Source organism: Mesocricetus auratus, unplaced genomic scaffold, assembly GCF_017639785.1.
Source record: "Mesocricetus auratus isolate SY011 unplaced genomic scaffold, BCM_Maur_2.0 Super-Scaffold_2245, whole genome shotgun sequence".
NCBI lineage: Eukaryota > Metazoa > Chordata > Mammalia > Rodentia > Cricetidae > Mesocricetus > Mesocricetus auratus.
Window position 1 is genome coordinate 41,497,520 of NW_024429180.1, and position 27,382 is coordinate 41,524,901.

The window sequence follows — 27,382 nt, forward strand, 5'->3', positions numbered from 1 at the left end:
AGAAAGAGGAAACAGCCGGGGAACATGTGACCCACCCTAGGACAGTAAAAACCGTCTGCAACTGAGTCCTGTCCATGCCATACCACAGAGTCCCACTCTGTGACCTGTCCTTAGATACAGATCTACCCCCCCCAGCCCGACAAATATTAACTCACACAAGTTTCCTCAAGCCAATATCTGGTTTCCAACTTGATACTTCCTTGAAGGAGATGGAATCAAAGTAGCCTTTGTGGATGAGACAGTTTGGAGGCTCCAAGATTAAAAAAAAAAAAAGCAACCCTTGGCCTTCTGCCTAGAAATGACTTCCGTGTTTTCACTCCCATTTTCTTGAATTCAGAGAGAGAGAGAGAGAGACAGAGAGACAGAGAGAGAGAGAGACAGAGAGAGAGACAGAGACAGACAGACAGAGACAGAGACAGAGACAGAGACAGAGACAGAGGTGAGCTCACTTTGGAGACTGCAGCTCTCCTCTAAGAGGTCTGAAGCCTTCTTCTTCAAAACCTGCTGCCCAGGTTGGCACTGGCATGTCCCTTGCCTTGTCTGTTCATATACCAAATTCTTTTAACAACAACACCAACACCAAGAATTTGTTTTACAGAAGTCCACGCAGAACTCTGCACTCTGTGCTTCTGAAGGAAAAGAAAGAACCCAGCCAAATAAGGGACTCAGATAACCCACTGATTATTCCTCTAGATTAGGGTATTGCTCCCAACCCAAGCAAAGAAGCCCAGTGGACGTGATTCTCTGACCTCCATTGCCTTTTGTGCTGTGTGTGCTAGCCAGGTATTCAGGACTCACAGCTCACTCTTCACATTGGTGCCTTCTCTGTCAGCCAGCTGACCTGGCCCTGAGCTCCCAGCTCCCTTTGCATCTCTCCAGCATCACATGTACCTCTGTGACCTCAGCTTTCCTCCCTGCAGAAGGAAAACTGTATTGACCTTAATAGTAAAACCTAGTTCTGTCATTCAGGAGCTGGCGACCTTGGGCATGTCACTTAGCCTCTCTGAAGTTGCAACAATCCCTAAATTAGTATAACTCAGTGGAGTGGTATTTAGAAAGTTGCTTATATGTCTTAAAGTGCTAAACAAATGTCAAGGCCCTTCTGGTTTTGTGTTTAATTCCCCAAAGCCTGGATCATTATGTAAGGCTATTGAGTCTAAAGCAGAAAAATCAGGCAGAGTCTATACTCTGCCTTAGCCCTTCTTAGGAGCATTTTGAAGACCTGGTTTGCAGGGTTCTTCCATGGCTTAACCTGGTGAGCTTTATGGACTCTCTAGATCATCATAGTGCTAGTTCAAGAAACCAAGTCTTAAACCCTTTCTTGGTCCATGACTCACACCCTCAAGAGAATGGAAAGTAGAGAGATGAGAAAGTAAAGCCAGAAAGGGCAATATAAGAGCTAGTCTGATTCTTTTAACTACCCCAAATTCCCCTTGAACTGTTCCCCTGATCCAGAGCTCTACACTGTCCCTGACTCAAGAGGACTGAATGAACACACCACTCAGACCAGTATCCACAATCTCAGAGTCCACTCATCAATCAGGCTGATGGTGCTGCCTCCATCCACTATCCATACTGACACTTGTCAAGTCACCTAGAAATCTACTCAGGTCAATAATATGCCTGTTGCATGGGAAATAGCATTGGAAGCAGCTAGGAAATCTAGTAGGGACTAGATGCCAGAGGCCAGAGCTTTTTAGAAACATCAGCCACCTAACATCAATCCAAAGGAAATCTTTGGTGAAGATCAAGGTCTTCACCTTGATCTAGTTTAGCTGTTCAAAGAGTAAGAAATGTGTTTTTAAGCTCATATCTCTCTTATTGTTCCTTATATGCAATTCCATGTTTAAAGTTCAATAAGCAACAATTTAGTTTTAACCTAAGTAGGCACTGTGCCTATTTGGGATACATTTAAAATAAAATAAAATAAATATTGTCAGTTTAATATTCAAATTGAACTAGATATCCTATTGGTTTTTTTTCCTGGAGCTGTTTAAGCAGGATGTAGACTGTGAAATTCCTTATTCCCTGTTGGAAGTAACTCAGCCTTGGCCTTTTTGACAAAATTTTCTAGTCTTTTCAATGCTTAACTCAAGACACAGAAAGCATAGGACATTTGTGAGAAAGAAAACTGAAGCACTGAATTCATTATACTAACATTGAAGGCTATAGATGTGGATGTAGAAAAGAGAGCATTCCTCTACCTTCCCTCTCTTCCCCTCTTCCTCCTGACTCCCACCAAAACAAAGGGTAAAATCTGTTCTCATTTGTTGATAGCCTCCGCCTGTGGCTATAATGAGCCTTCCTTACCCTGTTTCAAAAAGCATGTTGGGTCCTTTGTTGGGGGGGGGATATCTCATTAGCAATGGTTGCATGTTGTCATGGCTACCTTTGAAGGCTTCTAAGGTGAGCCCTCTAGAAGACCCCTTACCAGAGGGGTTGTAACCTACAGAACACAGGCAGAAGTTCTCCCCAGCAGAGGGGTGACTTAGTCAAGAGAACCAGCACTCCATTGTGTTAGAAGCTGCTTTGCTCCTGGATGCCTCCATGTTTTCAAACTTAGTAACCTCAAATACACAAAAGCAGTGGTGATGCCTCTACAAGGAGATTATCAGCAATAATAGTTTGATCAGTTCCGCTGCAAACACCTTTGCTGTAAGAAACAACAAGCCTCTTATTTGACAGCCTCAAAAATACAAGAAAATTATCAGGGCTGTAAAGCAAGCATTGTTTTATTTATAAAAATGTAGCCCAACATGGACTTCTCTAATAGTGAGGAAGTCACTGAAATTCTCTTCAGTAATACTGGGTTGACAGCATGGAAGTTGGTATTTATGCACTTCTTGGGTAACTCACCAAAGCCATGCTTCCTGAGAAGACGCAGCACACAAGAAAGATCTGAATTGATATCACCTTATTTAATTTAATCCTTCCATCATAAAAAAAGTTAGATACATTTTCACAAAATTTCAGAAAACAGTGCTTGTAGAGTATACAATACATGCAAAGACAATAGAGACAAGGTTTGGTCTACAAATTGACAATACAAGCTGTGTTTAAATGACCCTTTCACATTGGTTGTTTACAACCCTAGAAATCATCAAAAAAATTAGCAATATCAATAAGCAAGTGCAAAAGTACAAATCAATTGACAGCATTTACTCATTTTAAAAATCAGCCCTTTGTTAATAAGTGTACTAGAGCCTAGCCCATGGAGAATAGCATGCCCTACCATAAGTTCTAAAGGAAGAAGAAACTACTGCAATCCCAGCAGTGGAGACAGATGAATCTCTAGAGCTTACTGGCCATCCTGCCTTGCCTACTTGGAGAACTTTAGGCAAATGAGAGACCCTGCCTCAAAGTAAGAGATGGACAGCACCTGAGGAATGATACCATAGATTGACCTCTAGTTTGCACATGTATGAACACACACACACACCACACACACCCCCCACACACACACGGAAAGAAAAGGAGAAGAAAAGAAACAAAGAAAACCAGAAAGAAACAAAGAAAATAAGGAAAATGCACATTTGCTAAAGAAAATGTTTTGTCATTTTCAACGGCAGGCCCTTTCAAGGACTAAACAAGTTGAACACAAGCCCAATTGCATAACGCCAGAAGAAGTTTTAGACAGACACAGGTAGGTTAACTGGGAAGAACTAACCACATGGTGAATGTCTGGAGAAAGAAGATCATATCATGAATCTGTACACTGAGGAGAATACTAATGAATGAATGAATGAGTCAACTTAATAAGAGTTATGAAGAAAATTCATAAATAACTACTGGAGAAAGCACAAATTGTTTAAATTAGTGTTGAAGAAAGGGGAGTGAATACTATGCAAGAAAAACCACATGAACAGCAGTAGTGCCACCTGAATGCTCTAGGCCAGGATTATTACCCATGCCCTTGAAGTCTTGCGTAGTCAGTCCTTAGAACTCATCCTTGGATCAAACTCATCATTGAGTTCCTGATCTTCAGTCTGAATCAGACCCCCCAAATCAACATCTCTAGGAACTACGTAGACTTAGCCAAGTCATCATGATGTAGAACACGTTAACACCAGATTATAGATTTCAACCAAATTCTTACACTCTGGGTTGTAGAAATATCACAAAATATTGACAGAACACAGAACTAAACTAATTTTAAAAAGCAATAATGGAATCCAGTGCAAACTTCTGCTCAAATGGCAAAGGAGAATAGGGATGTTGAATGGTAAAAATATTATTCTTTCAGGGAAAGTGGAATGTTACATCCTCCATAGAGATATTTCAGACTAATGAGATATGATGGTGTTCAGGAGAATTTCTTCTGTCATGAAAAAACCCCTATCACCTCCAAGGATTCTCTAAAGAGGCACCACATCTCCATACCACAAAATGGGCTCTGCCCAGACATCTGGAACCAAGAATCTGAAATTCCTCTTGCCATCTTCAGAGTGCATTGAGAAACTCCATCACTTTCGTTCCTCTATATTCCAAAGTTTTACATGTATTTTGAATACTATGGATTGTTTTATTTTCAAATACAAGGTAGGTTGGCTTCTCCAATAAGAAGTAAAATGTTTTCTACTCTTAATTATTTGACCCATTGTTAAAGTTCTGCTTGCTTCACATCCAAGTCAGCTGAGTTCTTAGCAAGACCTGCTTTCTTCATAGCTGATTGCTATGCCCAACCATGTGCACTCTCACTGTGAGAAAGACACAAATTCTTGATGGATCTATGTGATGTTGCCACAAAGAGATGAAGGCTCCAAACTAAAGTTTCTTTACAAGTGTTAAATACCATGGAAGTTATCTCTAAAAAGACTCAAAATGACATCAGACATTTTCCTTTGTCTCAAAAAACTTGTAAGAAAAAAATGGAAAATGTACCAATGATATAGGAGAGCAAGTAAATGTACCAGGTTAAGAATTATTTCTCCAAAAGCACTCACATGCAATTTAGTTGATTCCCACATTCTTAAACATGAAGAGATTTCACACAAACGTCTATGCTTTTGGCTCCTTTGATGAGGCTTTCCTCATCAAAGATTTCATGACCACAGACATGATACTTCTCATCATCATGGTGAGCTTAAGCTGTGTGACATCAACCCTTCTAGCTGGCATACACCCAGATTAGGCACAGTCCGTACCGGCCAGACTTGATTTCCTCCCCTTGTGGCCTTGGATATTTAGTCATTAAGACTTCATATTTGAGCTATTTCCACCATTTCTCTGAAGAGGCAGATCTCTCTCTCTCTCTCTCTCTCTCTCTCTCTCTCTCTCTCTCTCTCTCTCTCTCTCTCTCTCTCTCTCTCTCTCCATTGCCTTCCCCCAATAAAGCTTCCTAAGTTAAAAAAAAAGATTTTAAATTTGAACTATAAATTTTTCTTTTAAAAAAGGAATGTAATAATTCATATATTGCATTTCCCCTTCTCTCCTCAGGGGAATAGCATAATGTGAGAAACATGTTTCCAGGTATAACAAGGTCTCTAACAAAACTTCAGATTTGTAAATTCTGGGAAACCATAACACCAGGAAACCAATTTTAAAGCTGTTATCTGAATGGAAAAAAAGTTAATGAATTATTAAATGAAGCAATGTCCAAACATGTGCAGGGAGTTTTTACAAATAAATTTCACAAACTATGAAGTAAGAATTCCTCATCTGTGACTATGTTCGAAGATATTGACCCATCCATCCTGGTCCTCGCTGAGCCCTCTTCAGCTTACCCAGCCAATACTTACTGGAATGATTTGGCTCTTGTAGAGTACAAAGCAAAATAAAAATGTACAACCCCCCCCCAATTCAAAAATGATTTAGAAATTTAGGTCAGTGATAGCAATGCCTTAAACCAAGTGTGAGAGCCCTCTAGATGGGGAGCCTTATGTGACTTGGAAGGCCCCTGCCCATGAAGGTGATCTGAATGTACTAAGGTGAATCTAATTCATTCTGGAAGGATTAAGAAAGTTCCTACCAGAGGAAAAACATCTCCAAATTCAACTTGAAACATTTTCTAATCCATATAGTCAAAACCCGACTAAGTAGCATCAGGCAGAAGGGTTACATAGAATTGGCACCAGTGCCCATCAAACAGCAATTGACAATTCACAGCCCAGAAATACCATAATGTCAGGGCCAGAGGCTCCTCTAATTTAATCACAGTGCAAATTTTTTTGCATTTCAGTTTATACATAATGATATTACATGCTTTCATATTTTCTTAGTGTATGCAAATCTTGCTACTGTGCTGAGAATGGCTATGGCTTTGATTTCATCATGAAAATTTTATAAGATTATTTTTAAATAAGTACATCTGTAAAACACACGAACCTGAATTTTTTAAGCATATTGTTTTGTTCCAGCCCTCTGGTGATTAGACTAACCATTACCAAAACAAATAGTCTACACAACACCTTGACCCTACACCTCTCCTCCTCTCCCTGGGACAAATGCTTCCACTTTACTGGGCCTCTGCTTGGTTATGTTTCATTTTGTATGTACATGTTTTGGATTTTATTGAGTTCCCAGTCCCTTCATTCACAGAGTAGAGGAGAAAAGAATAACAATATGCAGATTTGATTTTTTTAAACTAACTGTTCATTTACTTGCAAATATTTGATGAATGTTCTACATACGAGGGATTAGTCTAGGTTCTGGGGGATACAGCAACAGAACTAAAGAGCTCTGCCTTTATGAATCAGGTAGACATGTTAAGTAAGTAAAAAAAATGCAATAGGGAATGAAGAAAATAGGGAAAGGAAGTAGGGTATGCAGCAGGCTTGCATGTGAGGGAACAGCTCCACAAGAAGGAGACATTGGAGTGGTTGCAGGGACAAAATAAGGGAGAAAGACACAGAGCTGTGTGAAGAGAAAGTACTCCCCAGGAGTAAGCGTAACACCTGTGAGAGATGTTCCCTGGACAGCAAGGAGGCCAGTCATGAAAGGAGGTGGATGAGAGATATCTGAGGTCAGCAGTCATCTTTAACACCATTATGAAGCCTTGGGTTCTTGCTCTGGGTGTGTGGAAGCTGTTTGAGCAGAGAAGCGAGTCTGATTAACACTCTGGCTGGATCTGCTCCTTTGAGACCAGAGAGTCCTGAGCAGAAACAAAGAGGGAAACTGGGGTGGGGACCCCTGAGCTAATCCTGGCAGGGGATGATTGGGTTTCAGATCAGGCACCAGGTGACCAGCTCTATTGACAAGTATGAGACGTGGCCATATTCAGGAAGGGACACCTGATGAAAATTGTAGGCATTGAGGGGAAGAGGATGCAGGGAAACTCGGAGGTACTTGCACTGAGCAAACAGAAGAAGGAAGTTGGCAACTGAAATGGAGACCACAAAAGGAGCGTGTTGGGAGGGGAAGTCTGAGGCTCTGTTCAGGAGTGTAAAGTTGGAGATGGCTCTTAGATTTCCCAGGCCCAGATAATATGTAAGTGTCATATATGATTCCAGAAATAAGAGAGACCTATGCACATAATAAAGATTGAAGAATCTTTAGTGTATCGGTGATACTTAAAACTGTGACAGTCAATGAAAGCAGTAATGAGTATCAATAAAAAAGAAAAGACACATGAGATCTCAAGTCTGGAAAGATCTACAAGTAAAAATCCAGGCAGCGCCGAGCTCTCTGACTAGGACACGGAAAGGAGTTGCCCATGAGGTCAGAGAAAACCAGGCAGGTGTGACGTCCTTGGAACCAAATGAGAACAAGAATTTCAAGGAGGAAAGAGCAATCAGCTGTGTCAAATGACTCAGCTGGGTCGAATGAGATGTGAAGACTAAGAGTTGACACCTGAAGGTGTTGCGTGTCGGTCATAGTGACCTTTCCGAGCCAGATGCCAACAGAGTCTGATGGACCTAGAAACATAATGAGGGGATTAGTAGTGAGGAAATTTGTGGACATCAAAGATAGACAACACTGAGAAGACTTTTGTTTAAAAAGAGCACCATATATAAGTACCAAGAGAGATACTATATAAAAAGAATTTGAATTTATGAGCACTACATAAATACTGGGTATGCTTTTAAGAACTAAAGCCTACCATGTACTAAAAACATGGCGTTAAAATGTCAGCTAGGCTAAAGAATTATTGTATTCGATTAGAGCTTTATTACCCTCCAAATACCATGCCCTTATTACACCCATGCCTATTCGAAGCAACCACTAAATCCTCAAGAAATCAGAATTCAGAATTCGGGGGACAATTAGGCAAGGTCTGGTAAGTTTCCCCACCCCACTTAGTTACACAATCAGTCCTCAAAGGGCGGGATGAGGAAAAAGTGAGACTTCTATAGACAAGGGAAACTACAACTAATCTCCCTGGGGGTGGGGTGTCTTTGTTCGTGCTGTTTGTAAAAGATTCTTGGGGAAATTCTGAAGCTAATCAGTACGTCTTATTTGATTCTCAAACACGAGGAGGAATTTCTAGGACCAAAGTGTCCTTCCATGCTGCTCAGAAAGGCAAACACCCCGGCGGCATCAGAGGATGTTGTAACTGTTCAAAATAGGGTTTGCTCGGTTCTGTTCCAGATGCTGTGTCAAACTCTGGTGAAAATGTGAACACAGGTGGACCGTGTGCCTGCAAGAATGAGTCGTCAGCCTTGAAACAGGGTGCTCTATCCCAGCTTACTCCATCCTTTGGGGTCCAGACACAGACCTCTGGCAGCCAGGCTGCCCTCCTGAGAGCTGTGGGGTTGCACCAGGAGAAAAGGACTTGCCCTGAACCTCAGGTAGAAAGACATCATGGATGCATCCACTAATCTGTTCTGTCAACAGATGTGGCTGACAGAATGTTCCAGGCCAGCAGAGACCAAGAGAACTATAATGTGAACCGCAAATGCAAACCATATAGGCCTTAAATTTACAAGTGGTCACATGAAACTGGTGATTAAAATTAGAAAGATGTCTTTAAAACCTCATATCCTACGATATATTTCAATAAGTTATCAAAACTAAACGGCAAAAATAAGAATTTTCAACCACTTTGTTCTTGGTTCCAAGTCTTTGAAACCTAGGGTAGGTTTTGTTCTTCCTGTATATCTCAATTCAGAGGTGTCAGAACAAGTATCCAATAGCCACCATTGGTTAGCAGTAGCTAGAGAAGATAGTGTAGCTCTAGACACAGAGATTCCATAAGAACAAATTATACACCCCATCTGCAGAATAAGAAGCTTATAGACTGTTAGGAATAAAGAGGACTCAAGGGGACTGGGCTCCACAACTCTTCATGTTGACTGCTTGTGGACATCTGTAATGGTCTCCATCCATGGCAAAGAGAAGTCTCCTTGGTAAAGAGTGAGGACTACACTATTCAATGGGCCAAAGTATGTATGTATGGATATATAAGAAAGGCACCTAAGGCTCAGGGATCATGTCAGAAGAAGGAAACAGAAAGACTGTAAGAGCCAGAGGAACAGGGAGTTTATGATGAGATTGTCTCCTAGAATGTCAGCAGCTACACCCATAATGCCTCACCAACACGACTATCTAAAAAGGACCTAAAGGCATGACCTGAACAGAAGCAACAATAGACATGCTAGTGTGGATGGGGGAAAGTTAACCAGACCTCAGCCCTACACAAAGAATTACAGGCAACTAAGGAATGCTGAGAAATAGTCTTCCCCAGGGAAGAGCACACCAATTCATTATCCAATACCAAATGATCATTCTTCAAAACATAATACAAGTCACATTATACAGACTGAGCATGTTCTATTTATATATTTAAAGTATGTATATGTACATATACATATCTATGTATATATGAAAGGGAGGAAAGGGAAGGGGGAAGTGAACAATATAATTATATTAAATGTCAGAGAATAAAACTCACATTTTTAAAAAGAGGACTCAGATAAGGAAACCGACCATTAGGAGCCACTTTAAATCAAATATCAAATTAAAGGTAACATGTTAGTGGAGTGTAAGAAAATAGCACCCACCAAATCTGAGCAAGCAGGAGTCAGAAAGTTACTTGAGGAAGTGAAGGGACTCGGATACCTCAAGAAGGCGATGAGAGTTCTTAAGGGATTCTGAGAGGGGCTTCTTGATTGTCTGTTTCCTAGGTCTGTCTGCTATAAGTAAGGAATAAAGAAACTGTATGAGAATAAAGGGCTTTAGGATCCCCTACTGGCTGGCAGCAGAGCTAAGAACTCCTACCATGACCCTGACCCCAAGTGGTCCTTCCATTGCCCACGGAGTAGAACATAGGTGTGTCGGAGCAGAAGGGGGGTGCCATTGTTCCACACATCAGATGCAGACCAAAGAGTGACTCACAGGAGTTGGTGGAGCAAGATGATTAAGAACTAACCCCCTGCAGAAGAAAAAGAAACTGTGTAGCTGTCCAGAAATAAAAATAAGTGGCCAAGGTCCTGCACAGCTCACCTATCTGAACCCAGACGAGCATGAGGAGAGAAGCCCCACCTCTGATAAAGAAAGTACAGAGGTGGTTGTGGCTAACAGCCTTGGGAGTTGTTGGCTATAACACAGGCCATCTTGGAACATAAGGATGACAGCATCCAATCCAGAAATCCAGCAAGCAAAATGAGGAGTCTGGTATGCAGGTGTGTTATGATAGGAAAGTAACATTTAATCTGAGCACACCTAGAAGGTGGACCACAGTTGTCCTGTACCCTGGGCCACTAGAGACAAGGAGCTCAGGGCCTCAGCTCAGACAGCTGTAAGGTTGAAAAGGCATGTCTAATGACATCCAGGAGAAAGTGAGTTCCGAACCCATGTCTCCTGGCTCCTTGCTCGGTAGGGTGTAAAAACTGGTTGCAGTCAAAGCCCTTTGATACTCATTATTCTGACTTCCCTCTCTATGTCAGCAAGTTCTTAACTCCACTACTACCCTTTTAAATACAATACCCCCAGGCAGGTTCTAATCTTAAAATACCATCCATTAACAGAAAGTAATTGAAATAAATCAGGAATTGGCTCCTGGTTCCAGGAAAAGTTAATGGTCAGGAGTCAAAATGCAAACTCTCACTCACCCTCCACCCATTCCCAACCCCAGACCCCAAGTGATAAGGGGATCCAAGGAAGCAGGACTCACAAAAGCCAGCTTTGTGCCTCTTATCAAGTTTCTTGGGAACAGGCCTGGGGCCACAAAGCAAACATGCAGAGTACCTAATATCCATGTGAGGAGTTTATCGGTTTTCCATAGCTGTGTAACAAAGCACAACAAGATGAATAGTTTAGACCAGCTTACAGCTGTTATCTTACTTCTGGGGAGGTCAGATGTCCCGCACCTTTCTCTCTGAGTTAAAAACCCAGATGTGGTCACAGCTGTATTCCCTTCTGACGACTCCAAGGGGGAAATCTGTTGTCTGGCCTTTTCCAGCTTCTAGAGGCCAGCTCCCTTCCTTAGCATGTGACTGTCTCCTGCCTGTGTAGAGGGCCTTCCTCATATGATATTACTCCGGCAACAACTCCTCTGTTTTTCTTTCTACTTCCAGAAACCTTTATGATTGCATTGAGCACAAGAATATAATTTAGGATCACCTCATGTCAACTCCACTGCACTTATGATCCACATAGCTCCTGCCTTCTGTTATGGTCCATATTCCTTAGAACATGTGATATTACATGAAAAAGGACAGGAAGGCTGAAGGTGAAGTTGAGGAACAAATGTCCCTCCCTCCTGGGCTCATGGGAAAGACCCGGCAGGACAATGGGCTGTGTAATATGTCCCAGGTACAAGGTAAAGGAGACACAGTCTTTGTGACCCATGCGAAAGTATTGTCCTACAGGTTCAACTGAAGTGTCCATAGCCTCTGCGGATATGACATCACAGAGGGGTCTGGATGCCACTGATGGAACTTGTATCTTGGTCTCTGAGTAGCAATAAAGGTGAACCCCAAAATATATCAGATAACGACGGAGGAGCAACCATGGGGTAGAGAATGACAAGGTGGTGAGAGGAGACAGGGCTTTTAGCAATACAAAGGTAAACGGAGGGAGGGGAGGGTCTCCAGACCCGAAAAGTTCAAAGAGAAGATGCCTCTGCTAGTAGAACAGAGGGAACTTGGTGATGGGTGGGTTGGAAGGGCTGAAAAAGAAGACACATGATGACAGGAGGGAGACAGCACAAAGCAAGAGACTTGCTTTGGCTGGCTCCCAATGAGAGATGGTCCAGCTGGCAGAAGAAGCACAGGCTGGCCTGGAGTATTGTCAGAGCGGGAAGCCCAAGGGGAGCTAGTATCTATGACTATGAGCAATGTTGAACAGGACATGAATACTGAGGACATCACCTGGGGGAATATCCCACTTAGGGTCTGGGAACTAAAGGCAGATAGGATCCCTGGCATGAAAACGCCTTGTCTTATCACGAATATAGTGACTTATCTACCACAGCTACTAGATTACCAAAGCCATAGCTCCCTGAGAACAAAGCGGTCCCTGAGATGCTGTGACAGGTGGGTCTGGTTGCTGATTATCACAACCTGGGAGTCTGCCAAGGAGGTAGAATTCAAAGAGAGCTATTTCTTTACAGGCTAAATTAGTAGTGTTACTCTCCCTTATTAGAAGGGCTTCCAAAAGGACTGGAAGGGGAATGAAGCCAGCTGACTTAGAATGGCCTCAGCTCTCCTGCAAACCCTGAGTCCACAGGGACCAATAGGGCCCCTTCCCAGTTTCCCCACAGAGCCTCAGTTGCGGATCTGCAACATATCTTGGGCAATTGGGTATGACCACAGTCTCTGGAGCAATGTCCCATGTGTAACAGACCAATAGCTCCTATTGTTTGGGAGAAGAGATGGAAGGAAAGGACACAGCTACTCAGGACACTGCCCAGCATGATCTTTCTCCACACTAAGTTACACAAAATGTAGAGGCTAGTAAATAACTCGGTTGGCAAGGCACAACACTGGGGAGGCAGAGATACAGAGATAGACTTATCCCTGGGCCTTGCTACCCAGCCAGCCTAGCTGAATCAATGAACAACAAACCAGTGAAAGACCTTGTATGGCATTTGTGAGTAACTCCCAAAGTTGTCCTCTAGCTTACATACATACAAACACACACACACACACACACACACACACACACACACACACACACACACACACAAAGAGGGGGGAGCTGTAGAAAGTTGTCTTTCTGCTTAATTGGGGGAGGCTAAAACTGGAATGGACGAAAGGAAAGATAACAATAGGAGAGAATGACCTTGGCTGACCTTGAAAATCCTACAAGAATTACACTTAGTTTTTCTTCAAAAGAAAGAATCAACTAACAGAGTAAATTTTGAATCAATCAAGCTCCCGGGGCATACTCAAAGCAGGAGGCACACCTCCACTGCCTGTCATCTGGAAAAGACCCTACAGTCAGAAGGATGCTTGGGCTCTTTGAAGGCCAAGTTTATATGTCAACATAGCTAGATATGATGGTCATTTGTTTGGCCAAAGATGTTGCTGTAAAATTCTTCCTACGCATGATTAAGATTTCTGGTTAGCTGACTTAACAAACTTCTCTTCATAGCATAGGTAGGTCTTATCAAGTAAATGTAGTTATTAAAAGCAAAACCTGACCAATTCCCACCTAAAAGGAACTCTGCCTCTAGATTTTGTAATGTTTGGACCCAAGACTATAACACCAAATTACATGAGTTTCCAGCCACCACTGTCATGACTGTGTCAGCTCCACAATCACAGTATCCAATTTTCTTTAGATATGATGATTAATAGATTGATAGATAGATTGTGTGTGTGTGTGTGTGTGTGTGTGTGTGTGTGTGTGTATTATCCAGGCATAGTGGTGTATACTTGTTATCATAGGTAGAAGTAAAAGGATTAGGAATTTAAGGCCACCCTCAGCTACACAATGTTACAGTGTATATATTTAATCCCAGTGTATGCACAAGTATACACACACACACACACAGGTGCACACACACGAGTACATGCACATACACACACACTATGGTTGCTCTTTTGCTGGAGAAGCCTGAGTAATGCAATGTCCAGTAGCTTGTTGCAAGAGCCCAGAGCATCTTCCTCAGATCTCCTCTGAGAGCAGACAAAGCAGAACAGTACTTCAGTTTGTGGGCTGAGGGCCTAAACTCAGGAGTTCTCTTCTAAGATAAAAGAAATCCCCTGTCAGTACAGGGGTCCAAGGGCCGTCCTTGTCTTTATTCTCAGCTCAGCTGAGTCACACATGTTGACCCCAGTCTAAAAAGGGCAAGTACTGGAAGGAAGAAATACTGCTAGGGGTCCTTACATGACTTTTTCAGGGTCCCTAGAAACTCAAAGTCAACATCCACATTCCTGAAAGTGTATTCAAGTCACCTAAGTCACTCTGACCCACTTAGATGCAGCTCAAGGAGTGGACAAAACAAACAAGACTGTTTGCTGGCACTTTAATCTTCTCCAAACACTGAAATATTAAGATGTTTTATCTTCTCATGCATGCGGAGGAGATTAAAAAGCCATGATAAATGGCATATGCTCTAGGAGGGAATGTCATACATAGGGCAATACATAATTTCCTGCTTCTTCTACCATTTGGGATAATTGTCCTGGTAACGTGAAAATGGGAGAGGTATTAATTTAAGATTAAAGCACAATTATAAGTTCTGTCGTACTGTTAATTTCCTTTAAATGCTCCTCTGAATAATTCCACCTTGGCAATATGGAATAAGTACACAATTAAAAACTGCATTAAATAAATGAATAACTAATTAATAGATAAAAAGAACTCCGAAAATACAATGGGCCATGCAAATTCTACACAATCATTTGAACAGGTTAGCTCTTTATCCCTCAGATCTCTGAAAGAATAATGTGTGGGTGCCGATGGCCTTTTCCTTTGGATGTGAACCTGGAAGTGTTCAAATGTCTAAAGGAGCTTCAGGAACCAACACTCAGGCAGCCAGACATGTAGACCAACTGAACACCATCCAACTTCTCCAACCTTTCCAAAGCTGCCTTCCCCCACAACACCTGAAACCCTGGCTTCCCTTTGTCATCCAGCCAGAAGTTCCTCCAGGGTGACTCTACCATTGGTCAGGATTTCCATTGAAAGGTACAAAGGCCCTTGTAAGAAAAATACTCCTGCAAAGGCAAAAGTTTGCTTGGTCATTGACACTTTAGTCTGAATCTCTTGGGTTCAATTGTTTTCTTTCCAACACTCCATTGAGGCAAGTGTCTTTGGCAGAGTGAACTGAGGGAGAGGCATGATCATTTTGCAGCAAAAGGTAATAGTAGGCATGGAATAGTAGAAGGTCTAGATATGGTCAGTTCCCAAGGCTCCACAAGGTGTTCTTCAACTGGTGAAAAGGTAAGAATTGTAGTACATAGACACAAGTAAGACTACTCAGCCATAAAAGGAATGAAACTGTCTTTTGTGATAACACAGATGGAACTCATTGTGCTAAATGAAATAAGCCCCACACAGAAAGACCAGCACTGTGCATTATCACACTGCGACTTGGAATTCTTCTAGAATATTGACAGCAGAATGGTGGTTTCCAGAGACTGGCAAGAGAGGGCTGAAGATGGATCGATGGGTACTACAGTCCATTGGAGGGGCAAGTATGTTATTATCATCCAAGAGACTATTCATAGAAACCCATGATGTATTGTATATCTCAAATACAAGAAGAGTTAGAACATTCTCATTAGAAAGAAGTGATAAATGAAGGAAGAGACAGGTATGTTTAACATGACTTAAATATACAAAGTATGTTTGTATTGAAACATCTCCTAATACTTCATAAATGTATACAGTTTGACAAGTTCATGTTTGGTGAAAATATAAATTTTAAAACTTGAATTAAGTAACCCCAAAATAGATTCCATATAAAGCCCCATAACATACCCACAAAGGTATGATGCGCTTTAAGGATGGGCCAAGCACATGAAGAAGAGAGTGAAGAAGTGAAATCTGAAGATGACAATCTAACCTGGGGTTAAAATGGCTGTGTAGAACCTCCGTGGACCTGGTCCCTGGAGAAGGGGAGAGGGACAAGATCTCCTGAGCTAACTGAGAGCATGGGGGGAGGGGAGAGGGAGTTAGGAGAAAGAGAAGGAGAGATGATGAGAGAGGAGGACATGAGGGAGCAGGAAGATTGAGTCAGGGGAAGAACAGAGGAGAGCAAGAAAAGAGATACCATAATAGAGGGAGCCATTATAGGTTTAAAGAGAAGTCTGGCACTAGGGAAATGTCCAGAGATCTACAAGGATGACCCCAACTAAAAATCTAAGCAATAGTGGAGAGGCTGCCTTAAATGCCCTACCCCAATAATGAGATTGACAACTACCTTATATGCCATCCTAGAGCCTTCATCCAGTAGCTGATGGAAGCAGAAGCAGACACCCACAGCTAAACACTGAGCTGAACTCCTGGAATCCAGTTGCATAGGAGGAGTGACGAACAAAGGGGCCAAGACCAGGCTGGAGAAACACACAGAAACAGCTGACTTGAACAAGGGGGAGCTCATGGACCCCAGACTGATAGCTGAGAAACCAGAATGGGACTGATCCAGACCCCCTCAACATGGGTGTCAGTTAAGGGGCCTGGACAATCTATGGGGCCTCTGGTAGTAGATCAGTATTTATTCCTAGTATGTGAATGAACTTTAGGAGCCCATTCCACAGAGAGGGATACTCTCTCAGCCTAGACACATGAGGCTCTGCTCCAAATGACAAATTTGAAGATCCCCCATGGAGGGCTCATTCTCCCTGGGAACAGAAACGGGATGGGATAGGGGGTCGGTGGGGGCAGGGGAGGAGGAGAGGGTGAGGGAACTGAGATCAGCATGTGAAACAAGCTTGTTTCTAATTTAAAATTAAAACGGAAAAGGAGAAGAGAAAACATGTTCAGTTCCTGTATATTGTAAGTAATAAATATATCTATGTTGTTCTGATAAAAAAAATAATTTCCATGGACCATCCTACTTTCAAGCAATTGAAATGAAGGCTGGTGTCCCTGTACCAAGTGGAAGTCAGTATGATTCAGTATGATTAAATGCAGTGTACAGTTAAGACTCCTAAAAGGCTGTTAGAACTCAAGGCCACAGAGTACTGTGGTAAATGGAAGACAAGAAATTAAAGCAATTGCTGCATGCCCCCAGACCTATGTCCTTTCAACCAGCCCACAGTTCCTCACAGCAACTCCAGGGTCGGCTCTGGTTATCCCCCACTTTTTAAAGTTAGCATACCTAAGTAAGCCAGCATGCTTATGGGAGAAGCAGCAGGACTCAGCAGTTGCAGGTGTGGAGTCACTGGGCATGCTCAGTGTCTGCAAAACCGGGCCCCATGTACTGAGTATTGGCATGGCAGGTGAAGCTGAAATAAGGAAGGAGAGCCTGTGGGAACCAAGAAAAAAAAAACACTAAGTCTGTTCACAAGCTGAAATCCTTGCCTCCAGACTCTCAGGGGACATTCTGACCTTGCTGTGAGCCCAGCCTTGAAGCTTTGTTTTCATTGCAAAGCAGCTTGCTCCAGTAGCTATTGATAAGAGTTGCAATTAACAGTGCCGATGCTGGGGGTAAATCTACCAAGAGAAAATCCTGCGGTTATTAAGATTATCACTGATAATGAAATAACTCGCTTCAGCAGATGCCAGGTCAAGAATTGGAATATGAACCTCGGGAAATGGTCTGAGACTCACACCCAGGGAAGGTTTTCACGAGGCCAGTGGCGGCAGACATCACAGAACTCAGTTCTTTGGAACACCTGCTTTCCATCAGCCTAGAAAGACGGAGGAGCAATCCCTCACCCTCCCATCCCACTGCAGATGAGAGCCTGCTGGCAGATAAGCCAAGTTTTCTCAGTTGGTTCCTAAGAGCCCTAAGGGGTCCTAAGACATATCCTGCCACCTTCCAGGCATCCCCTGATTCTGTGAATTCTAGCCCTTTGTCAGCCTTCCTGATGCTTGGACAAGCTGGGTGCTCAACACCTCAAGTCTCCCAGACCTGCGGGAGGGAGCAAAGGATCCCTAACAACCCCTTTTGTTCCTCATCAATCCCCATCCTTAGCTTACCCACCAGCAGTCCATCCTCTTCTAGACTATTCTAGTAAGCTCAGGATCCCTGCTAACCTTCGCTTTCAGCATTTCTGCATTGAAGAGGGATGTGTTCTTTCCACCCGTTTTTGTTTCCCATGTACTGTAGGCACCTGAATATAAGGAGGTGAGCAAATGGGCCCCATCCTGCCCTTACATTCCCTCACTAGGTTTCAAGTGTCTTGAGGGCAGGGCCCTAGATGTACTGTCTGAAATGCCAGTCAGTCCCTAGTCAGGTGCCTGAGACTCCATGCAAGTCATGTGGCAATATCAAAGTTAAGGAGTACACCAGATTTTTATTCCTGTCTTAAAGTACTTAGGCACCAATGGCCAAAAGAGAATCAATAGGTTTTCCATTGTAGATAATGTATTTACGTCTTAGTGAAAACCATTAATCTTATAAAACTCACTGTCTAACCCTTCTCCCCCATACTCAGCCCTATATTCCTTGAAATTAGGATTTCAGTTCCTAGTGTCCACAAGAAAACATCTGAAGGAGAAGCCTCCCCAAGCACCACATCCTAGGAGCTTTCTGCTACAGGCACCAATGAAAAGACTTGTCCTCCTATATTCACTCCATAGGCTGGTAGACCTCCCTATTCTACAGCATCCAGGAATGGAAAATTCACAGGCAAAGGCAAGCTTTGCCCACAGAGGTTTCATATGGCCCAATGTTGCTTTGTAGAATCCAAATTGCATGAAATGTGTGCTTCAGTTTGTCACTGGCCTCACCATCCTCTTACCCTACATCTTTCCCCAGTTAGCAAGGCAATGTGCCTGCCTACTCGTATTCTGGGCACATTTAGATTTGTTTCTTGGGGGCTGATACACAACAATCTCAGAGCTGTTTGAGATCCTTAAAGGCAGTGAAGGGTAAATGGGACTATCGTTATCCTGTTTTATAGCTGAGCAATCCAAAGCTGTGGCAGTTGGTTTGGGGTGTCCATCTAAAGTTCAGGGCAGCTGGTTTTTGTGGTCACTTGGTTTTTGTTGTCAACTCATTTCATAGAGTTTTAAATCCAGGTGGATGTCAATCTCTAGTGACTTCTGCCACAGTGGTGATGGCTTCTGGGGTTCAGGCTCCTCTGGTGGCCTCTTAGCTCGTCTCCAGGCATATCAGAGTCCTAGAGGTCCAACAGTCAGGTTTTCTAGGCTCCTTGCACACAATCTTAAATGGATGTACCGCATGCCGGGTGAATGCCCATGACTTCTATCCACCTAGTCAGCAATTATTTCCCAGAGCCTTATCCTTCCCACCACGGGTAAAATCACATGCAGTGCCTGGGAGGGTACCTGGGAATTTGATATTAACTAGCTAAGAGAATCACTGTCTGTTGTTGACAGTTACCTCCTCTACTCAACTCTGAAAATGAGGGGAGGGTCAAAGTCTAATTGCCCATTAGAATGTGTCTCCCACATAGAAGAATATCCAAGCCCTTTTGAAAGTATCTGTCACTAACAACGATGTGAATCATCACCCAGGAACACGGATGGGGAAAGATACAATGTCTCAGCTCGATTCATCAAAGCAAATAGGGAAGGCACTGAGAATGTCCTGAAGATGAGGTCAGAGGAACAAATCTAGAAGGCAAAATTCAACATTATGCAAGTTCCAGCAACCACAGCAGGCCTGATGTATCAGCTGCATGCTCCTCAGCAGAGTTCCTGTTCCTCGGATTCCAGATCATCACAATCCTGCAGCCTCCCTCAACCACCTTGACTCCAGTCCTAAAGATGTGTGGGGTTCAGCAAAGCCCTCCTCTGCTCTTCTCCTTGAGCTTTGCGGTTTAGGAGGATGAGGTGTTTTAAGTGAACAGGATGAATCTCTACCCACGGTATTTCTAGCATCAATTGAGCAGTAAGTGGGAGGAAGATGTCTTTGTTGCTATTGCGAGAACACCTGGAGAGACATAGGGGGAAAAATGAAGACAAATACAGAAGACCTGGGTTTCTCAAAACAATCAAATTATTCCACATATTGGGCTTTTGAGAAACTTCCATTTAGAGAAATTATTGCTTTCCTTTTAAGGACAAAACAATTAAACCATGGTTTGAATAAGACAAGATATTTTAGGTTCTAGATATCACCAGTTCTTTGATTCTAAAAGCCTGCCTGGAAGGTTAGGTGAGTGAAAGTGCTTGCTGCCAAATCTGACAACTTGAGTTCAGTCCCCAGGGCCAATAGAGAAACAACTCAAGCAAGCTGTCCTCTGGCCTCCACATGCACAACCACACATACATAGGATTTAAAAAATGTCATTTAAAATTTCTTTTAAATATTTTATTTCAAAAGTTGGGTTCCACACATTCTTGTCATGTATAAACGCCTCAAGTCTGGCCAAAATGTCCTGGTAAGTATTCAAGATATTACCCTGAAAACTAACTTTAAGGCTTCACACTCCCTGGCTAGCTGGTCCCACCACCTTTTTGCTCTCTGCATTACTCCAATTAATAAATTCTGTTGGTTCTATCTTGGGAACGCATCTGGAACCTGACCTCCCAGCCTGCCAGCAACAACCATCATGAACTCTTGTCTAGACCATGGGAAAAGTCCATAGCTAGCTTCCCTTGCTTTCCTAGCTCTCCTCCCCAAGTTGCTACAGGAGGGATTTTAAAGTATGAACTGAGAGAGACCACTCAGACGGTTCAGCTGGCAATGACCTTTGCCGGACAACTTGAGTCCCAGAACATGATGGAAGGGGAGAATGTCTCCCAAAAGTTGTTCTCTGACTTTCAGCATGCACAGACAGGATAATAAATAAATAACAAACAAACAAACAAGTAAATAGAAGTATTTACCAAGCAGATTTTCTGTGCTTAGAATCTGTTCCTCACATCTAAACTCTTGCCCGAGTTTTGCAGGGTTTACTGTGGGGTAGGTAAGAGGAACTGAGACCAAGGGTTCCATCATACACCCCTTTACTTCATTTTCCTTTAACTGTCTCGGATTAATTTCTTCCATTGACCTCACCTGAAATTGCCTTCTCCATTCATGTATTTAGCAAACACCTACTGGGCAACTAGTAACAGGCATGCAGGACCTAGTCCAGGTCCTAGGAATATAGTAGTGAGCAAAACAGATTTTTCAAAAAGTAGACAAAGTCTGCCCCTGTAGAGCCCCTATTCTGGTGAGGGTGAGTAGAGGAAATTTCATGCTTGACAGTTGTTTGTCTTTCCAGCTGGTCTTTCTTATTTCTTTCACCATCTTGATCATTTTCCTCCTCCTCAGACTATGGCCAATTGTTGATTAGCAATCAATACTTATTAAAAATTGATAAATTAACAAGTGGCAGACTCTTGCATCAAGTTAGGTCTGTATTCTGCTCAGAATGACTATCAAGTCATACTCTGCTTTGAGAAAAGGGCTAACCACCCACGCAGGAAGCCATCACAGCATTCTCATCTGTCTTCACCACATGCTGGGAAGGAAACCTGGGCTTTCACCCACTTCTGAGCTAGAAAGATTAGGTAAGAAAGAAAGTTACTCTTCCAAGCAATGGGTACACCATCTGTCTTGGTGCTGGGTGGAAACTCCTGTTCCAAGTATCTGGTTACCTGGCCCCAGCCATGATATTCCCATCTATTCTCACCAGTCCCTAGGACAAGAATCCTGGAGGAGGTCCTTTTTGCTTTGGCCAGGGTGGCATCTCCTCTCTCTTTTCATTGTCTTTGAGTAAATTAAATTAGTAGCTGCTTCTATCATCAAGCCTTATAGCTGTTTTCAATGGGGGGGGCATTCATTTATATGGGGTGGGTTAAGAAGCTAACTTTGGAACTGGCGCTTAGCATCTCCTTCAGCCAGAGCCTCAAACACCTCATAGGTGACATCTAATTAATCTCCCTGAGTCCCTAAGATGGGGAAGCATGTTTCTTTTTTATATTATCCTCTTTTAGCAGCAGAGGAGACTCAGCATTTTCCTCTGCAGCATGGATCTGGCCAAACTGCACAGCTGCTGCCTCCACAGAAAACTCTGCGCATTGGACCAGGTTGCATCACCCTGGGAAGCTGCAAAATAGAAAGAGAAGGAAACCAGAAATCTAAAGACCTACCCCCTCCCCATCTGTGACAGGACAAGATGTCAGAGAAAGCCTGTGCTGTGCAGCTCTCAGGATGCTGCCTTCTTGCTCTGTCCTTGCAAAGTACCAGCGTGCTTCCTTTGAGATGTAACAAGCTTTCACACTGAAAGATTCTTTTTTATCTCGCTGGGAAGTCGGATACCTGGAGACCGTGTTTTGGAATACATATATTGACAACCAATTACACGGCTCTGCCTCTGTGGTGCCTTCGCCTTTGTCAGGTGGCTTTTCCAGTCCCTACTGTGATCTGTTCATAGCTCCTTCATTTTCCCTGGGAAGTCTCTCTGCCTCTCGGGGTTTCTCAGCAGCTTACTGTCCCCAGGGAGAAATGATACTGACTGAGCCTAGGAGGAGGCAAAGAGCGGGGGAATCGTGGAGATGAGGAGGGTGGCTGCCCCAAGAAGTCAATTACATCTAAAATCCCATGTCTGGAAATACCCGTGCCACTGTTTGCCTATTCTCTGCCTACATCAAGTTGCTTCTCAAATGTCCCTCAAAGGATATTCCAAGGCTGTCTTGGGTCTACCCATCTAGTACCCTATATTCTCGATATGAAAACTCAAATAACTCATTGTGGTGTGGACAGAGGCATCTGAGACTTAGTGTCCAACAAGCAAAGATTCAAACTGGGCTCTCTGATGCATCCTAACCCAGATATTCTCAATGAGGACTTCAGGCAAAACTGTACAGACACACAAATACATATATTATTCAAGGGCTCTGGGTTTTCATCTGATTTGCATATTGTCCTGTTCATTTATAATATTAAAAAGTGCATAGCTAACTGAATGACTGCTAGGAAGGATTTTTTTCCCAACAATCAGACAAGTAAATGGAAGGAGAAGTGAACGACAAGCAAACCCCTCCTCTGGTCCTAAATTCTGATAGCTGACATGCCTGGGAACGCCCCAGATGCCAGAGGTTTTTTTGGAGAACTCTGTTCTATAAATTCCCCGACCCCTCCTAACAGCATATGTAAACCTACTATGACTCAACCCATTCTACGGATGATAAAATCAAAACACCAGCAAGCGAAACTCAGGCCTGGGTGGGACACCAGAGGACCCGGCTGTGGAGTCTCTACTCTTGAGCACAGCATCATGTGTGTAACTGTCCCACCTTCAGCCTGACTGAAGGCTACTCCTTGCAGCTCCCCTTGCCCCAGACAACCCTGAACCCCACATCCTCGATGCACCACAGAGACCATGCTTTTGGCAAACCTGCCCTAGAAACCAGACACAACATGGTCTATTTCAAGCAAGTGCTTTGTAAGCTGCACAGTGCAGTACAAATGTGAATTAGGATGACAACTGTGGTCTACACGGTGCCTGAGAAGTTTTGTGTCTTTTCTTTTAAAATCATCCCAAGTGCTGCTGGACATTTCTAGCTGAACCAATACACTCTTTGCTTTATTCGCTGGTGACCACCCTTTCTGCTTAGGAGACAATTTCTCACAGAGTACATTTAAATGCATGAAATATGACACCCTTGCTTCCAAGCACTGGGAACATAAAATTCCCCAACTAGTACATCTGGCCTGACAGCAGCACAGATGTGTGCACCGTGCATTCAAAGCTTTCAGGATTTTCCCCCAGTGCTCTGCAACTAGTGGGTGCTCAAACATTTTGTCAGTATCAGTGGTGACATCATGAGAGGTTGCATTTCTCCTAATATTGTTAGACTTCATTTCAAATTCAAAGTGTCCAATATGATCAAGTCAGAAGATTCAGTCATAATTATTCCAATGAAAAAATCCTCTTCATCTCATTGAAGGCCTTTTTTAAAAACAAGATCTCAAAACTCCCTAGTTGTAGAAAATATATCTTCAAGCCAATTTGATAAGTCTTCTTTTCCAGAGTTAAAGAGCAAATGAAACCTGTGATGACAAATTAGCTTTAAAAAAAGATTAGACTATGAGAACAAAATTGAATTAGTCCTGCTTTCTTTTTCTCAGTATTAGAACTCCTCAGGATGGCTTTCAGCTGACTTCTTGCCTATTTGTTCATTTATTCATTCAACAAACATCTCCTGATCACTTCCTATGTGTCAGGCACTGTCCTAGACTTCCCAGCTGGCTCTATAAGCATAACAGGCAGATTTCCATCCCTGTAGAATTTACACCTATGAGACAGGAGATAAACAAAATCCATAGTAACAAGTGGAGATTGAATAGCAGGTTAAAGGTAATATGTGCTCTGCAAAAGGTAGAGCTAGGTAGAAGGTCAAGACGACTGGGAGGCTAAGGAGTTCCCACTTTACAGAAGATAGAGTGACCTTCCCTGAGAAGCTGGGTGTAAAGAAAAACATGAAGTGGCCAAGGGGTCGGATACATAGATATCTGGAAGAAGAGGCATGCAGGCAGCAGAGCCAGGGAGGAAGAAATACAACCCGGCTTGGAAGAACAGGGGGGCAGTATGAATGCCTCAAGAATGTGGTTACAGACTATGAGATCAGAGGATGGGGACTCTGGGAGGTGCCTGACCATGTAGGGCTGGTGGGCTCTTCTGTAGGGTTCTGCTCTCTTCTGTGGGAGATGGGGAGCCACTGTCACGTTGGAATCAAGAAAAAGGTGCTGGTGAACCATTAACTTGAATGGATTGAGAGGTGCCTGGACATTTCCAGGGAGGACTATCTAAAGGGTGAATGTGGGCAGCACCATCTAGAAGTTGAAGGCCTGCATGGACCAAAAAAAAAAAAAACCAAGTGAGCCAACCAATACAGGCCTTTGTCATCTTTCTGCTTCCTGGCTGCCATGAAGTGAGCTCCTATGCTCTGCCATGTCCTTTCAGCTGTGATGGATTGATACCTCTGAGACCATGAGCCAAAAAAAGTCCTGATCCCTTTAAGTTGCTTGCTCAGGTATTTTGTCATGGGAATGAAAATCTAACATAAGGAGATGGATTCTACTAAGAGGACCCCCCCACGTCTGGCTGCTACGTGAAAATCAAACGGTATACTTGAAACAGTTCAGGGCAGAATCAGAAACAGGGGCAGAAAGATCAGTTAAGAATTTATTGAGCCACTTGGGCGAAGAAAGTGTCAGCTGAACCTGGGAGGAAGCTGTGGAGACTGTGGGGCGTGAACAGATTCTAGATATCATTTTGAAAGTAGAGCCTATGGGATTTCTTGGTGGATTAGATCTACAGCACAAAATGAAAGACTGGGAATGACTGGGCTTTGGAACCTGCACAGTTTTATCACCAGAGACAACCAACTCCACAGTTCTCTGTGTGAAGAGCAAAGAACAAGAGTGGGAAGAAAGCAATCCCTTGGCATATAATGGCAGCCAGGGCTGTCAACTACAAGAGACAGGAGCCACTGGATCCTTTTCTGCCCCCAACCCCACCCCCAAAGAATGCACTGGAAGCCTTTATTCTCTGCCCTTTGACCTCATTTACTTCTGTAGACCAGGTCATCCAAGACTGAAATGGAGTCAGACCTACCTAGTTTCAGTTTCTCTTTTGTTGTCCTTTATGGTAGCATTTTTCTTCATCTTTACCCTTCAGGCTTCCAGACACACTCAGAACCCTGATCTTGTGGGCCTGGTGAAGAAATGTGCTGCTCAGGTGGTCGGAGATGTGGATTGTATTCCCCTTTGGCTTCCAATTCTGTAGACAGAATGGGTTAAACATAAATTTCATGGATTATGGAAATACTACAGTTTTTCCCCAAATATATCTATAAAGTGTTTTAGCAAGTGACATATTAGTTACAATCTAACCCAGGCCCAGAAGTTCATATTTGTTCTTTTTATAAAAGGCACCTCATTAAATCACTGTCTAGTCCGTAACTGGCTTTATTGGGACATAAATTCATTTCACTAAACCAATAAATGTTAATTCTTCACCCTGGAGACTCGAGTTGGTCTGGTTTTATCCTGCTCCAGCTCCTGAGGCTGCCATCAATTACTCATGTTTGGGTTTATATGTCATTATGGAATCACTTTAGCTAGAACTAACGGGAAGTGAAAGGACAATAAAGCTAAGCCTCGTTCCAAAGAGAATATACCGAAGAGGGCATTCACCTGAACCCCATTATTCTTTTCTATAAATTAAAATACCCTGGCATTCTGCACAGCCATCCATTATATTTAGATTCCCTGCAAAAGCCAGGGCAGGCGAGTGGCGGATACTAATGAAGGCAGCTGGAGGGTCTGGGGAGGAGACAAGTTCGGACTCACAAGGTTTGGGTTGGAAACCTACTTTGCAATAACCAAGTGTGACTTTCAGGCAATTGCTTAATATCACAGAAACTTAGACTCACCGTCAAATCGCATACGAAAAGAGCAGTTTCAAAGACTGGGAGATGCTCGTGGGAGAGCTGGAGTGGGTGAGGAGGGGTGCTTAACCAGAAGGAGGGTTTTTTTTCCTCCCTCCCTTCTTTCCCTGTTATTAACCTGGCTGCTAAGGCAATTGCTTCTACCAGCACCTTTGTGGTCTTAAACAAGTGATTTAACCTCTTTGGGCTTCAATTTCCCCATTAGAAAAATAGGCCTGATCATATCTGTCCTCCATTTACCCTCACAAGATATTCTGATAGGAATCATCTCTGTGGAGTTCTTAACATCTGACCAGGTCAGTTTCAGAGAACCACAAGACCACTAAAGTGGTGTTCCATTTAAAAACAAACAAACAAAAAAGGCATTATCTCTTCAACCAAATGTTCTTTCCTATGATGGAAGGTTTCTCTTTAAAACTGTCAGCTCTTTTTTCCCCTTCGGATAGAAAATGGTTTCCTCTCTTAGAACCATACATAACTTCGGAAGCAAGGGTGGGGGGTGAAAAAGTAGACTTGGCAGGAAGTAGAGGTGAATTGAATGCCTGTACATCCCATTCAGGATAAACTGCCCTCGGTGTAAAACAGTCAGTAACATTTTACAAGGAAAAAGTGCAGATAAATGACTGCAGTCCGAAGATGGTGCTCCTGATGGCTTTTTATAAAACATGCATGCCGCCTGGATGCCCCTGTGCCTGCTCCGGCTCCTCTGGGGAGAGTGTGAAAGCAGAGCTGCACGCCAGCCACATGGACAGTGCCATCCAGCTACAGCCAGACCTCTCTCCTGCGGGCTGGAGAGCCTCCCATCAGCACCAGTTCCTGACCTAAGGCTGAGGACATCCAAGGACCAGTCTCAACCCTGGAGAGGTACGGAGGGCTTCTGTGCAAGGTCCAGCCAGACTCTGAAGAACGGAGCTACAAAGTGAAATGGGAGAGGCATGAGCTTGGCATCACAGTGGGAAGCTCATTCTAACATTGACAAGCATCACGACCTTGAGCCTCTTCCTCCTGCTGCAGGATGTGTGCTGAGAGG

At 43.2% G+C, this 27,382-nt stretch overlaps 1 long non-coding RNA gene across 1 annotated transcript; it reads right to left on the bottom strand.

The window, feature by feature from the left end:
• Positions 1-16,641: 16,641 nt before the first annotated feature.
• LOC121143510 lies at positions 16,642-27,382 on the bottom strand. The gene is made up of 3 exons (XR_005880740.1): positions 27,174-27,382; positions 25,518-25,682; positions 16,642-19,897 (listed from the first exon to the last, which is right to left on the bottom strand). It is a non-coding gene; the product is annotated as an uncharacterized LOC121143510 (long non-coding RNA).